Source organism: Pyrus communis, chromosome 13 (assembly GCF_041283825.1).
Source record: "Pyrus communis isolate YQ-2024b chromosome 13, ASM4128382v1, whole genome shotgun sequence".
In the NCBI taxonomy this organism is placed as follows: Eukaryota; Viridiplantae; Streptophyta; class Magnoliopsida; order Rosales; family Rosaceae; genus Pyrus; species Pyrus communis.
In genome coordinates this window covers 12,385,245-12,401,269 of record NC_142577.1, presented here as the reverse complement: position 1 = coordinate 12,401,269, position 16,025 = coordinate 12,385,245, and the positions used below count along the sequence as shown (strand labels likewise).

The window sequence follows — 16,025 nt, the reverse complement described above, 5'->3', positions numbered from 1 at the left end:
AGGCAAGGATGTACAAAGGTAAAGTTGCTTTGTAGAAAAAGATATAGGAATTGAGCATGTGTGGTCTTTGTATGAACCTTTGTTTACATTAGTGGATTGGACTTATTGGAGAGTTTCCGGTTTTTTTTTTAGCCCAAAGGTGGGTTTTTCCGGCCAAAAATATCTTGTGTTCAAGTTATTTTTATTGTGTCACACATCTCACATACACATACATGATACATTTATCTGTTGAACATTTAAATGGTATTTTCTCGCAATCTTGCCCACTTGACACATTAATAACTTGCAACGAATTGCTGCCTTGCTGACTAGGATAATTTTTGGTAATTGAAATTGGTAATCGAATCTTTGATTTATTGACTAACAAATCTATCTTAGTTGACTAGCAGGCTTGTTTAGTAGTCCAGCAGATTATAGTTTTGATATATAGGATATTCCGCCTGGTGACAATTTCAATTGGTATTAAAGCCTTTCTCTAGATATCCATAGAGTGATCTCATGGATTAACTGGTATTGGGTGGAATCTCACCATGGATCATGATCGTGTCGGTGGCTCATGCAATACACCTGTATTCTTTAATGGAGAGTCCGTGATTAAGCCAAACAGTGAATGGACTCAAGGAGAAATTGCTTCGGCAATGGCTAATAAGAAAGCAAAAAATGCAATTGTTTTTGCCATTTCGTCTAATCATTTTACACATGTTCAATATTGAACAACTGCCAAGCAAGCTTGGGACAGATTCCGACTTCTTCATGAGGGTGATAAACAAGTGAGAGATTTAAAGCTTCAAATGACCCTTTCGAAATATGAAGATTTGATAATGCTCCAGGCTAAGCCTTTCTCAGCCTTTTTTGAGAAAGTTGAAATTTTAACAAATGAAGCCTTGGGGTTAGGGAAGCCTATTGATGAAACAACTGTTGTTCAAAAGATTTTGGGATGATTGCCCAAAAGATTTCAAGCAAAGAAGGTTGCCATTCAAGAGTTTCAGAACCTAAATGAGATCAAGCTTGGAAAATTGGTTCGGAAGCTCATTACTTATGAGATGGAGCTTGACATGGATGAAAGTGACTCCAAGAAGATAAAAGAACTGGCTCTTCAAATTGTTGAGAACTGTGAGGTTGTTGGTGATATGTGTAGACATGCCTCAAAAAATGATCTTGCCCTATTCGTCAAACAATTCAAAAGAATTCTCAAAAACAAAGGAAATGATTCTAAATGGTTTGGTGAGTCATCAAACAATCGCAAAAAACAATCTACTGAAGTGAAGCACAAAGGGTTACTAGAAAAAGCGACAAAGGTGTGTTAAAGATACCTGGTCACTGCTTTGCATGTAGGGGAAGTGGGCACCGTGCTGCTGATTGTGCTAACACCAAACTCCTTAGTCAAAAGCACAAAAAGGCGATAATGGTTACTTGGAGTGATAACAATGATCAAAGTTCTATGCATTCTAATAAGTTCTCCGATAATAAAGAAAAGGTTGACCAATAAAAGACAAATAAAAGTCACTTACCATGGAAGATTATCACAAAATTGCAGGACAATCTAAATAGAGTGGGTTCTACGGTGTGGAAGAAAGCACAAAAGCTCTTGCCGTGGTGGAGCAAATCGGGGAAGGTAGGGTAGAGAAGACACCATTGAGAGAACTCGAGACCGGTGAATGAAGGGGATGCCCCTTTTGAGGTCAGCGAATGGAAGCAAATGGGCTTTTTTCATTGCTTTCCTCGCCTTTCAACCGTTTTACTTTCTGCAATCACCAAGACGTGTACACGTGGGGCAGCAAAAAAAAGAAGCAAAATGAAAGGCAGAGAATGAAACAGCGGAGAAATCAAATAGGAATGGGTAGCGAAGGCGAAATTGCCATTTTGCTGTGAAAAAGTAGAAAAAAACATGGGGAAGACCAATATAATTTTCTCTCAAAAAGATTTATGTTGATGGTGTAGTGAAGTAGTAGACGAAATCAATAATAATGGATCTTCGTCAGTTTGTGGGAAACCTTAGAGGCTATGGAATTGGAATATATGAATATTAAACTTGGCATTCGTGTCTTTTTTTTTTTTGTGTTTGTGTCGTTTTCGTGAAATACCCAATGTCTTAACAGGTCGTGTCGTGTAACACCCATTAAAGTAAGCGAGTAATATGACTAGACCCGAAATTGACCCCTTAATTAGGTAATATGACCCGACCCATTACCTGTTAAAGAAAATATATTTTAAATCAATAAATAATGAAAATCTAAAAAAATGACTTTCAGTGAGTAGAATAAAGCGTAAAGGACAATTGATGGTTAAATTTAAATCTAAGGTTTATGGATTATGGTGTCGGATTTTGAAGTTGACCCCGTTAGGAAAGTTGAAGTGTGATGCGTTCTAAAAATAGTAGACATGAATGGTCGTCAATTCTAAAAAAGTAAAATATGGGAAGTACCAGAAGAAGAGGATAAAATCATGTCAATCTTGAAGTTGAGTTTTGATAATTTAACATTGCCATCACTAAAGCAATGTTTTTCATATTGTTCAACGTTGAAAAAAGGTTTTGAAATTGAAAAAGATGACTTGGGCCAACTCTAGATGGCTCAAGGATTTCTCCATTCTTCTCCCAACATGAGTATGGAGGATATAGGTAATGAATATTTTAACATTCTATTGAAAAACTCTTTATTTCAAGATGTTGGAGAAGATAAGGATGGCAATTCCAAATGCAAGATGCACCAATTTATTCAAGGCTGAAATAGAGGAGTTGCCCAGCTCCATTTGGAAAGTTGAAATACTTGAGGTATCTCAGCATTTCCAGGACAAAAATAAGAGAACTCCCCAAATCTATTGGCAAGCTCTATAATCTTCAAATGTTAAGAATGTCAAACACATACAGACTTAGAACGTTTCCTATGGAAATGGAAAATTTGATCAAATGAGTATGAGAAAGTTCCACTTGGGATGACAAGATTGACTCATCCGCAAACGCTAACTTCCTTTAATTTGGATATAGAAGGGCGTCATAGAATTGATGAGCTGGGAGGGTTAAATGAATTGAAAAGGAAACTAGTTATTGGATCATTGGAATTTGTGAGAGACAAGAACGAAGCAAAGAAATCAAATTTAGTGGGGAAAGGAAACATACAAGAATTGATATTAAGATGGAGCAATGTTTTTGAGCAGGATATTCTTGAAGGCCTCCAACCGCCCCACAAGTTAGAAAGCTTGACGATTTAGAACATCCTGGGTACAAAATTTTCATCATGGATGATGAGCGATTCGTTGCCCATCAATTTAACAGAGATTAAGTAAAAAATTTGCAGAAAATGTGAAGCAGTCCTGCCACTTGGACACTTGCTGAATCTTAGAAGTGTTTTATTTGAGGGTATGGAGAAACTAGAATGTGTTGTGGATGAGTTTAATGGTTATAAGTACGTTAATAATGATGAGGTGGCAATGAAGGTGACTTTGTTTCCAGCATTGAAAAGCTTATCATTTATTTATTGCCCATCTTTAGGTGAATGGAAGGAAGCGGTTGTTGTGAAAGTGATGTCAACAGGTGAGAAAGTAGCCTTAATAATGTTTCCCCGCCTTGAAATGTTGGATGTTCAGAATTATGCTCAATTGAGAAGTGCTCCCACTCATTTTCCATCTCTCAGGGAGTTGGATATATGGAATGTTGATAACGCCATGCCAATCGAAACCACTCTCACTCTCGAATATCTGAGTATCCAGGAATGCTGTAATATAGAGGTTCTTCCCAGTTTAGACAACGTCACATTCCCCAATCTGAAGACGTTCAGAGTTAGTGGTTGCCCCAATCTAGAATCCTTCCAAATTTCAGCATCCCAATCTCTTCAGGAGTTGACCATAGTTGATTGCCCAAAGCTAAGATGCACTTCAATTCATAGTCTGCCCTCACTCCGCTATATGTTTATTAGAAGATGTACGTCTCTTGAATTAAGGAAGAGGAGGAGGACTAGCGCTACTCTCCAGGAGGAGGAGGAGGAGAAGGATGACTTGTCTTTAAACGGTTGCACATCCCTCCGTGAATTAAGAATTGAAGAATGCAATGGATTCACAAGTACACTGAGTGGGCTTCTTTCTTGTACTAGTCTTCGCAAACTGCATATCGCGCACTGTCAAAATTTGAGGACTTTGTCGGGTCATGGGCTACAAACCCCTGTCTCTCTTGAGGATATGGATATACGGTATTGCCCTAATCTAAAGGCTATTCCCAGTTGAGACCACCTCACATCCCTCCTTCAATTGTATGTTGCCGGATGTCATCGATTAACATGGATACCATGTGGGCTTGCATCCTGCACATCTCTTTCCTCTTTGTGTTTGTCTCATTGTAGGAATTTACAATATTTTTCCACGGGGCTGCAGTCTCTATCTCGTTTGGAACAGTTGTCAATCGGTGCCTTCTACGAGGAGCTCAATTCTTTCCCGTATTTTCAGGTTCCATCGAAACTTGAAGAATTAGAATTGTACGCGTGGCGTAAGCTCAAGTCTCTACCTCATCAAATTTAACACTCCACTTCTCTAACATGTTCGTCCATTTGTCGTTTCGCTGGTGTGGAGGCTCTTCCGGAGTTTTTGGGTAACCTTACATCTCTTACTGTGTTGAAAATTTGTGAATGTAAGAATCTGAGGTATCTGCTTACGGTCAAAGCTATGCAACGCCTAACCAAATTACATGACCTAAAGATCGAATCATGTTCCCCTCTGGCAATAAGATGCGAGCGTATCTCCAGCCTAGAATGGCGAAAGATTTCTCACATTCCACATATCACAGGTAATTTTTTATTTTTGGAGCCCTTAATTTTATCTCCAATCAATTATCCATGTATCTTTTGTTCAATATTGTTCACTCACTCTCGTTTTCTGCAGTTTTAGGTCAACGATCTCTCTGTTAGACCAATTTTGTGGAAGGTATCTGTTTATTCAATATGTCACTTCCTTCTTCAATCTTTCATCCTTGAATAAAACCATGTCGAGTTATCTAGAATACGTTAATCACAGATAAATTGGACTTGTATTTCAGCTCACTTAAGAAGAGAATTGCATTAAGAGAGGAGAGAGCAAGCGCACCGCAACGGAAACTCGGATGTGAAAATAGCAGATTTTGGTCTGTCCATGGTTTTTCTCCAATGATAATGGGACTCGTGTGGTGACATCGGTCATGGGCACATCGGGTTCTCTTGATCCAGAGTATGTTCAAGTTTCCTTGCTCTATTAGATTTTTTTTATTTTTTTATTTTTTTTAATCATGGTATGAATACAATTGTATGAACAGTAAGTGGTTTATGATTACTTTTTTTTTTTTTTGGTATGCAGGTACTATAATTATCAAGGGTTGAATGAAAAAAAAAATGATGTTTATAGTTTACTGGCCAACCTGCAATCATAGAAAGTGATGATCTTGTCCACATAGTGGAGTGGGTGAATCCTGAGTTCCAGCAAGGGGATTTAGCAACTATTTTGTATCGAAGGATTTTAGGAGATTTCGATGTGAATTCGGTCTGAAAAGCCTTAAAGACAGCAATGGCATGCACAACTATTTTGGCTCACGGGCGACGTTACTTGCATATATAAAGGATGCAACCCACGTATTGTGCATAGAGATGTAAAGGCTGCCAATATTCTCTTAAGCGAAAACTTGAATGCAAAGCTAGCAGATTTCGCGCTGTTCATGGTTTTTCCCAGTGACAATGAGACTCGTGGTTGCATCGTTTATGGGCATAGCGGGGTACCTTGATCCCGAGTACGTTCAGATTCCATGTTCTTAGAATTTTGATCTTGTTAAAAAAATAAATCAACGAGCAGTGAGTGATTTATGATTACTTTGTTTTTTTGGTCTGCAGGTACTATAATTATCAAAGGTTAAATGAAAATAATTGATGTTTAGAGTTTTACTGGCCAACTTGCAGTCATAGAAAGTGACGATCTAGTCCACATAGTGGAGTGGGTGAATCCAGAGTTCCAGAATCGGGATTTAAATGTTGGAAGCTAAACAGCTCCTGGAGTCGAGGGATTGAAGGTAGCAAGGAGCTCCCAAGCATGGTTACTGTTTACATTGAAGAAGAAAGAAGAAATGAAGGGTTTTAGTTCCAACGGCTAGTTTTTTAGTTTAAATGTATGTGTGACTGTGTGAGTAACAAGTGCACACTCTAGATTAGATCACTTAAAACCCAAATGAAGGGCTAGGATTCAATATGGGGTATTAAGGCTGAAATGGTTGTTAAGCCTCTTCTCAATCACTCTCTTAAACAAGTATGGGTCACGGCAATGCACCATACCCTACAAGATAACCTCTACTTAATGAAATCAGTGCTTTTGCATTTTGTACAGTTGTTGAAGCCGTAAAACACACTCCAAAAGGTCCTCTCCATTCTCTGTCAAGTTCAACCAAAGAAACTAATCCAAACTATTGGATGTCATTATTAAAAGTAGGGTTAAATATTAGAAGAATAACAAGTGGTGTCTAGTGGTGATGGAGAAACAGCTCAGCTTGTGTCATTGCCTAGCTGTTATCTTCGGTCCTCCCTCTCACCTACTGTTTTCATCCATTGCTTTCGACTCTTCTTGCTGTAAAAGCCAAAGTTGGATAATAGATTAAGTTTAGAGGGATTGCAGGTCATCATGATGTTGGCATTAGCTGCCATCTTCCCTCCTCTCTTCTTCTTGTTTCTTCTTCCATATATGCTGCATCTTGTAACAGTTTTATTCATAAAATATACATCAAAACGTCAACATGGTATCAGAGCAGGAAAAATAACCTGCTTCTGCATTTCTTCCAGCTAATCGTATTCCATCTCCGACATGGCGGAAGAGAATTTTTATTCGTTTGGAGATGAAAATTCCCAGATACCTTCCTCCTCAACTGTGTCTGAGGTGGATGTCAATCCAAATCAAAGATTAAGCTCGGTCTTGTTAAATGAGTTTAATTACTTACCTTGGTCGAGAGCAGTGATTCTTGCCCTAGGTGGAAGGTCCAAGCTAGGGTTCATAAATGGAAGCATCGAAGTTCCTGATGTTTCTTCACCAACTTATGAAATCTGGCTTTGCAAGGATCAGCTAGTTATGTCATGGCTCCTAAATTCCATGGAACGTAAACTAGCTGAAATATTCAATTATTCTGAATCATCATTCAAACTATGGGAGACAGTCAAGGAGATGTATGGCAGCCAGAACAATGCTGCACGTGTGTTTCAATTGAAGAAGAACATTTCCAACATACAACAAGAAGGAAAACCCTTTGTTCAACTTCTAGGCAGCATGAAGAGCATGTGGAATGAGCTGGAAATGTATCGGCCTCACACAACTGAGGCGTCTTTACTACTGAAAAGGGCAGAAGAAGATAAGATATTCCAACTCTTGTCAAGTCTCAATTCAGGATACGAAGACCTACGAAGCCACATACTCATGAACCCCGAACTACCTTCCTTCACCAGCGTATGTGCAACAATCCAACGTGAAGAAGTACGAAGGAAAGTCATGAACACTGGCACAAAGACCAGTGTAACTGAAGCAAGGGCTTATCTAGCCAACGAAAGAAAATACAAAGTGAAGAATCCACACTTAAAGTGCCAACACTGCAACTATACTAGTCACGTTAAGGAGACATGCTGGATTTTACATCCAGAATTAAAGCCAGAGTTCATGAAGGATAACAAGGGCTCACAAAGACTGAACCGTGCACCACATAGAGCCAACAATGCAACTACCTCAACCTCTCATAGGTCTGATGCACTCAAGAGCTTCACTGCAAATCCAGCTGCACTCATAAATGAGTTTGCAGTGTATCTTCAAAGTAAGAAAGAAAGGATTAAGAGTGACCAAACGGTCAGCTTTGAAGATGGAAATTCAATAGCTTTGCTAGGCAAGTTTGCTGGATTTCTGACAGAAACACAACACATGGCCCAAGATGACATGCAAGGTATCATGACTGCTTTTAAAACTGCTCTTAATGTAAATATGATGCATGATTTGTGGATTGTTGATTCGGGTGCCACATATCATATGACCAACCATGTTTCTAAGTTTCACAAGTTTAAAAAATTTTCAAAACCGTCTCAAGTCTCAACTGCCAATGGTGAGAGTTCTAAGGTTTTAGGGAAGGGAAATATCAACTTAATATCGGACAAAATTGAGTCAGTAGCCTTATTTGTTCCTTCTTTTCCATTTCAACTTCTATGTGTGGGAAAAATCACCAATACCTTAAATTGTTTGGCTATTTTCTCTCCTCACAATGTCATTTTTCAGGATTGCCTCACCAAGAAGACGATTGGCGAAGGGTTTTACCTAGATGGCCTCTATTACATATCAAAAAGCAGTCCTAGAGGATTTCAAGCCAAGTCCAATCCATCCCAAGATAGTCAATTGTGGCATCAACGTTTAGCTCATCCTTCCCAACCTGTTTTGTCTTCCTTGTTTCCAAACTTAGGGTATGATTTAATTTCGTGTGAAACATGTCATTTGTCTAAAGCCACCAGATTGTCTTTTACCTCATCCTTATCTAGGACTAGTAAAGTTTTCGAACTAGTTCACTCAGATGTATGGGGACCAACGTTTGAATCTTTTGATGGTTATAAGTATTATGTAACTTTTGTCGATGATTTCTCTAGAGCCACATGGTTGTACCTTTTAAAGTCTAAGAGTGAAGTGATTGAAGTTTTTAAGGATTTTCACAATCTTGTTAAGAACCATTTTTCCTCTCAAATTCAAACCTTAAGATTTGACAATGGCACCGAATATATGTCCCATATCATGTCATTATATTTGAGCAAGCATGGTATCATGCATCAAACAAGTTGTGTCGGCACACCTCAACAAAATGGTGTAGCTGAAAGGAAAAATCGTGACATTTTGGAAAAAACGAGAGCATTAATGTTACAAATGAACGTACCAAAGAGATTTTGGTCACAAGGAGTCATGGCGGCTGTGTACATCATCAATAGACTTCCTAGCCGAGTCTTGGGGTTTAAATCTCCACTTGAAGTCATGAAAGGAAGAAAAATCGACCTTTCACATCTTAGAGTCTTTGGCTGTGTCTGTTTTGTTCATATACAGTCACACCATCGAGATAAGTTGGACCCTAGAGCTCTCAAATGTATTTTTCTTGGTTATTCATCAACACAAAAAGGATATAAGTGCTATGATCCTCAACTAAGAAAAATAATTGTATCTAAAGATGTACGATTCCATGAAGCTAACCATTTTTTCAGCAAATCACATGAAGCCACAAGTCAGGGGGAGTGCATCTTAGACCTAATTCCTCTACCAAGAATCTGTACTTCTACACCTCCCATTGAAGTCAATAATGAAGGTACTCATCCTGATAATTCTATGCATGATGATGACTCGGTGCATGATGATGACAACGACAACATAGAAAATCCTCAAGGTGTGGATGACAATTTGAATGAGGATGAGACAAACCTCCCAGTACCTCGACGCAATCCTCGGCGTGATAGACAACCTCCCACAAGGTTTCAAGAATTTGTCACATATAAACCGAGGCATCCAATTTCAAATTGCGTCTCGTATCAAAAGGTAACTCCATCTCATGCTGCCTTTCTTAACAACATTTCAAGTCACAGTGAGCCTCAAAACTTTTATGAGGCTAATAATCAAGTTGTGTGGAAAGAAGCAATGAGAGATGAACTCAAAGCACTAGACACCACTTGTTATTCTTCTAATATTTAACCCTACTTTTAATAATGACATCCAATACTCCCCCTCAAGCTGGATCCGTGAACAAAACCTGGAGCATCACCAAACTTCCACAAGGAAAAAAGGCAGTGGGCTGTAAGTGGATCTATAAGATCAAGTTTAATTCTGATGGTTCGATTGAGAGGCATAAAGCCAGGCTGGTGGCTCGAGGATTCACTCAAACATTTGAGGTGGATTACAAGGAAACATTTGCTCCTGTTGCAAAAATGAACTCAGTAAGGGTTCTATTGTCTGTTGCCGTCAATAAAGGTTGGTCTATGTATCAAATGGACGTGAAGAACGCCTTTCTACATGGTGATCTTGAAGAAGAAGTCTATATGAGATTGCCACCAGGACACCCTCAAAGCCAAGAGCCTAATTTGGTGTGTAAGTTACATAAGTCAATTTATGGACTGAAGCAATCACCACGTGCTTGGTATGCAAAACTAAGTACCGTTCTTCATAGCATTGGTTTCAAAAGGAGTAATGCAGATTCATCATTATTTGTTCGCACAAGAGCTGCAAGCAAATTAGTTGTGTTGATATATGTGGATGACTTAATAATTACAGGTGATAATGCTGCTGAAATCACCACACTCAAACAGTCACTTCAACAACAATTTGCGGTTAAAGATCCTGGGGTGTTGAAGTATTTTCTTGGAATCGAAATGGCATCTTTTTACAAGGGACTATTTCTTAATCAACGAAAGTACGTCATGGACCTACTTAAAGATGCCAATATGAGTGATGCCAAGCGTGCACTTACCCCTCTTGATAGCAAGCTCAAGCTTGACTTAGGAGGCACGCCACTCTCAGATATCAGCTTATATCAGAGGCTTGTCGGCAAGCTGATCTACCTAACGATCACCAGACCAGACATCTCACATTCAGTAATTATTGCCAGTCAGTTCATGCACTCTCCCACCATCGAGCATCTGAACCTTGTCAAAAGAATCTTACGTTACTTAAAAGGGTCTGTTGGTCGTGGCATCCTCATGGCAAAGAATGACAACACTCAAATCATGGGGTACTGTGATGCTGATTGGGCAGGAAACGCAATCGATCGCAAGTCCACCACTGGTTATTGTACCTTTGTTGGTGGAAACCTGGTCACGTGGAAGAGCAAGAAACAAACTGTCATCGCAAGATCAAGTGCCAAAGCTGAATATCGTGCAATGGCCTCAACCGCGTGTGAGCTGATATGGCTAAAAGGACTTTTATATGACTTAGGTGTGTTCACAGCTCAACCAATGACCTTATTTTGTGACAACCAGGCTGCCATGCACATAGCATCAAACCCCGTCTTTCACGAGAGGACGAAGCATATTGAAGTCGACTGTCACTATGTCCGTGAACAAGTACAGTCGCAGGTGATTCAGACACATTATGTAAAAAGCTTCGATCAGCTGGCTGATATATTCACCAAACCTCTGGCTTCTCATCAGTTTCAAAGACTCGTCTCCAAGCTTGGATCCATCAACCTACTGGATCCAGCTTGAGGGGGAGTATTGGATGTCATTATTAAAAGTAGGGTTAAATATTAGAAGAATAACAAGTGGTGTCTAGTGGTGATGGAGAAACAGCTGAGCTTGTGTCATTGCCTAGCTGTTATCTTCGGTCCTCCCTCTCACCTACTGTTTTCATCCATTGCTTTCGACTCTTCTTGCTGTAAAAGCCAAAGCTGGATAATAGATTAAGTTTAGAGGGATTGCAGGTCATCATGATGTTGGCATTAGCTGCCATCTTCCCTCCTCTCTTCTTCTTGTTTCTTCTTCCATATATGCTGCATCTTGTAACAATTTTATTCATAAAATATACATCAAAACGTCAACACAAACAAACCAATCAAAACACCAAAACAAACAAACTTTATCATGGCCTTAGAGCTTAGTTTATGATCTTACAACTTTCTGGGCGTAATCTATGCAAGTTGAGATCTTCGGGAGCGCCTACGTACTATCCTTAACAACAACAACCAACAAACAACCTTGCAAATGAAGGGATCCAACAGTAGTAGTAAGCTAAAAGCTCTAGTCTTTGATGGGGAGAACTATGACTTTTGGAGAATAAGAATGACAACCATTTTCAAGTCCTATGATCTATGGGATATGGTTCAATATGGGTATGAACTACCTGAGATGGAGGTCGATGCTCTAGACGAGGACCTCACTAAAACATAACTCAAAACATTGAAGTAGCATCGGATGGAGGATGCTAGAGCACTTGGAATCATCCAAGGTGCTGTCTCAGACACCATTTTCCTGAGGATAGCAAATGAAGAACGTGCAAAGGAGCTTGGGAAGTTTTACAACAAGAGTACAGAAGAGACAGCAAAGTTAGAAAGGTAAAACTTCAATCCCTTAAAAGAGATTTCGAGTATACAAGAATGAATGAGAATGAGCTTTTAAAAGACTACTTTACTAGGCTATTTAATGTTGTAAACAAGATGAAAACATATGGTGAGGAACTGCCTAATGAAAGAATTGTCCAGAAACTATTGATTAGCTTGACTAAACCCTATGATTCAATATTGAAGAAACCAAAGACACTGAAACTCTTAGTGTGCAAGATGTGATGGCATCTTCAAGAGCTTTTGACCAAAGGCTTGAGAGGCATGCTGATTTTGCACTTGAGAAAGCTTTCCAATCACTCAATGTTGGATCTAGTAGTCAAGCTAGTGCAAGCAAAAAAAAACCACAGTGGAAGGGTAAGAACAAGAAATGGGAAGGAAAGAGGTATCAAAACCCTAGACCTAACCAAAGCAACTACTCAAATGAAGGTCCAAGAAACAACCAGCAATGCAAGCACTGTGACAAATTCCATCTTGGAGAGTGTTGGTTCAAGGACAAGCCTAGGTGCCATAAATGCAACAGGTTTGGGCACATTATGAAAGATTGCAGATAAAAGAATGTACAGCAAGTGAACTGTGCAAATCAAGTGGAACAAGAAGCAATTGTGTTCTGTGCTTTCAATGCAAAAGTGGAGAAAAACTATGAAGTGTGGTACATTGATAGTGGTTGCAGCAATCACATGACTGCACATGAGTCATTACTCATTGATATTGACACAAACTTCACTAGAAAAGTGAAAATGGGAGATGGAAACATTGTCAAAGCCACTGGAAGAAGAACTCTGGTCATTAACACCAAGAAAGGAAGAAAATGCATAAGGGAGGTGATGTTAGTGCCTGAATTGGATGAGAATCTACTTAGTATGGGTCAGATGATGGAGCATTGCTATTTTCCTACTCTTTGGGGGAACTGTGGTCGAGATCTATGATGATAGGTCCCTATCAAACCTAGTGATTAGAGTGGAAGTGAAAAACAGAAGCTTCCTACTTATGCTGAAGGACCTAAAGGAAGTAGAAGGAAAGCAAGTGTGATAGGTTCTATGAAGCTATGGCACAAGAAACTTGGTCATTTAAACATGACAAGCTTACAAAATCTGCAAAACAATGAAATGGTACAAGATATACCAAAGATGGATCAATGCAATGAAACTTGTGAAGGGTGTGTGTTTGGCAAGCATCACAGAGATCCATTTGAAGCTGGAAGGGCTTAGAGGGTAACAAAGCCACTCGAATTGATTCACATGGATGTGTGTGGACCAATGGAAACAACAACAATCAGTTGAAATAGGTATTTCCTAACCTTCATTGATGACTACTCACAGATGTGTTATGTGTATTTCATGAGGTTCAAGTTTGAGGTATTCACAATATTCAAGAAGTTCAAGGCAATGGTGAAACTACAAAGTGGATATCAAATCAAAACACTGAGAAGTGATAGGGGAGGTGAGTACACCTCACATGAGTTCAATGCATTCTATAAAGATGTGGAGTTGGAGAAGCAACTCACTGTGGCGTATTCACCACAACAAAATGAGATTGCAGAAAGGAAGAATAGAACTATAGTTGAAATGGCTAAGTCTATGATGCATGAGAAGAACATGCCTTATACATTTTGGGGTGAAGCTGTGAACACCTCAATGTACCTATTGAATAGGTGCCTCACTAAAGCACTGGTAAGACGACACCATTTGAAGTGTTTAGTGGAAAGAAGCCTTTTGTGAAGCATCTGAGAATGTTTGGCTCAGTGTACAACACCCACATTCCTCAACAACTAAGGAAGAAGTTGGAGAAGTTGGAGAAATCAAGTAACAAAGGTGTTTTGTGGGTTATGGAACTAGTGAGAAAGGGTACAAAGTTTACAATCTGTCAACTCAAAAGATAATCCTATCAAGGGATGTTATCTTTGATGAAGACTCAACATGGAACTGGGAAACAAGGGTAGAAGAGAAGGACAGTGTCTCTCTACAACTTCACCTCAACAAAAGGCAAACAAGGGAGCCTATAGAGACCTCAATTCAAGAAGAAGTCACAAAGAATGGTGACATACAAGGGACTCCACAATAAGCAAGCATGAGTCCACAATCGAGTCAATCATAGATAACAACTCCAAGTTCTACTCCAGTGAGGTTGAGATGTTTGGATGAGATATATGCTACATGTAACTACTATGTAGTGGAACCAGAAGCATATGAAGAAGCTAAGGAAGACAAAGCTTGGAAAAAAACAATGAAGGAGGAACTTGAAATGATTAAGAAGAATAACACTTGGGAACTTGTAAATTGCCCAAGTGACAAGCCAGTAATTGGTGTGAAATGGATGTACAAAGTAAAGCTCAACCTAGATGGTTCTGTGCAGAAGAACAAGGCCAGATTGGTAGCTAAAGGCTACTCACAGAAGCCTGGTGTAGACTTTAATGAAACCTTTGCTCCAATAGCAAGGTTAGACACCATAAGGACTTTGATAGCCCTAGCAACCAAGAAGGGTTGGAAGTTGCATCAATTGGATGTCAAATTTGCATTTCTAAATGGAATGCTAGAGGAGGAGGTGTTTGTGGAACAACCTCAAAGGTTCACAAGTCAAGAGTTTCTAGAGAAGGTGTACAAACTAAGGAAGGCTCTCTATGGCCTAAAACAAGCTCCAAGAGCTTGGTATAGTGAGATTGATTCCTATTTCACTGAGAAAGGATTTCAGCAAAGTCCTAGTGAAGCTACACTCTACACCAAGATAGAAAGCAACGACAAGACACTCATTATATCAATCTATGTGGATGATGTTGTCTACACTAGAAATGATGCTGCAATGATTGAAAAGTTCAAAGAGGAGAAGATAAAAAGGTATGAAATTACTGACCTAGGCCTCTTGCATCATTTTATTGGCATTGGGGTAATTCAAGAAGCAAGTAGCATCTTCATTCATCAAGGGAAGTATGCTGAAACTTTGCTTGAAAAGTTTGGATTGAAGGGATGCAAACCGGCCTCTACACCCCTAATTGCAAATGAGAAACTTAAGAAGGATGATGGAAGTGAACCTACAGATGCTAGTCTCTACAAAAGTATTGTTGGCAGTCTATTGTACCCAACTGCAATAAGGTCGGATCTAATGTTCTCAACAAGCCTACTTTCTAGGTTTATGCAGAATCTTAGCAAGATACACATAGGGATACTAAAGAAAGTTGTAAGATATGTGCAAGGAACACTTGATTATGGCATCAAGTATGAAATGGGGAAGTCAACTATCCTAATTGGATTTTGTGATAGTGACTAGGGTGGTAATGAAGATGATAGCAGAAGCACATCAGGCTATCCTTTCACTTTTGGTTCAGGGGTTTTCTCGTGGACCTCTGTGAAGCAACAAAGTGTTGCACTGTCCACAACCGAGGCAGAGTATGTGAGTGCATCAGAAGCTACAACTCAAGCTATTTGACTAAGGTTCATACTTAAAGACTTTGGGGAATTATAGGTTGATACCATACCACTTCTGTGTGACAACACCTCTAGAATTGCCATGACCAAAAACCCAGTATTTCATTAGAGAACAAAGCATATCAAAAGAAGATAACAGTTCATTAGAGAGGCATTGCAGGACAACACAATCAAGCTAATCTATTGCAGCACAAAACATCAGATCTCAGACATTTTCACAAAAGCATTACCAAAGGAGAGATTCAATTAGCTGAGGGGATTGCTCGGAATGACTCCCCGAAGCAGTTTAGAAGGGAGTGTTGGAAGCTAAACAGCTCCTGGAGTCGAAGGATTGAAGGCAGCAAGGAGCTCCCGAGCATGGCTACTATGTGCATCGAAGAAGAAAGAAGAAATTAAGGGTTTTAGTTCCAACGGCTAGTATGTATGTGTGAGTGTGTGAGTGACAAGTGTACACTCCAGATTAGATCACTTAAAACCTAAATGAAGGGCTAGGATTCAATCTGGGGTAAGCCTCTTGTCAATCACTCTCTTAAATAAGTATAGGTCATGGCAATGCACCA

At 39.4% G+C, this 16,025-nt stretch overlaps 1 pseudogene; it reads left to right on the top strand.

The window, feature by feature from the left end:
• The first annotated feature begins 2,683 nt into the window (after nt 1–2,683).
• On the top strand, nt 2,684–5,866 carry LOC148691778 (uncharacterized; annotated as a pseudogene).
• Nucleotides 5,867–16,025: the final 10,159 nt, after the last annotated feature.